The 574-nt window shown below is 39.9% G+C and overlaps 1 protein-coding gene across 2 annotated transcripts in view; it reads right to left on the reverse strand.

The window, feature by feature from the left end:
* The window catches only part of ERC1 (ELKS/RAB6-interacting/CAST family member 1), a 271,003-nt gene that overhangs the window by 11,699 nt on the left and 258,730 nt on the right, over positions 1-574 (reverse strand). The window lies entirely within an intron of this gene.

Raw genomic sequence — 574 nt, forward strand, 5'->3', positions numbered from 1 at the left:
TCCTGGTCCATTATGCACCAACCATCCAGAAGGAAACCAAGGACACTGGTATTGTATTTGCATTCCCCACAGATGAAGGAAGGAATAATGAATCTGACTCCATGGTCTCAGAAGGCTAATTTATTACTTTATGATACTGTATTATATTAAAGAATACTATACTAAACTATACTAAAGAATACAGAAAGGATACTTACAGAAGGCTAAAAAGATAATAATGAAAACTCGTGACTCTTTCCAGAGTCTCGACACAGCTTGGCACTGATTGGCCAAAGAGTGAAAACAACTCACACCAGAAATCCAAAGAACAACCACCCATTGGTAAACAATCTCCAAACACATTCCACATGAGCAAAACACAGCAGAAGCAAATGAGATAAACTTAGTTTTCCTTTTTCTCTGAGGCTTCTCAGCTTCCCAGGAGAAAAATCCTGGGCGAAGGGATTTTTCAGAAAATATGAATGTGACAAACAGCCTGAGACCCAAGCAGTGATGAAGGCAAAGATCAGCCTCCAAGTTACAATCTTGTCCAGCTTCACAGTGGAAGAAGCCTGAACACTCTTTTCCCTGTACT

Source organism: Geospiza fortis, unplaced genomic scaffold (assembly GCF_000277835.1).
Source record: "Geospiza fortis unplaced genomic scaffold, GeoFor_1.0 scaffold10, whole genome shotgun sequence".
Classification (NCBI taxonomy): Eukaryota; Metazoa; Chordata; class Aves; order Passeriformes; family Thraupidae; genus Geospiza; species Geospiza fortis.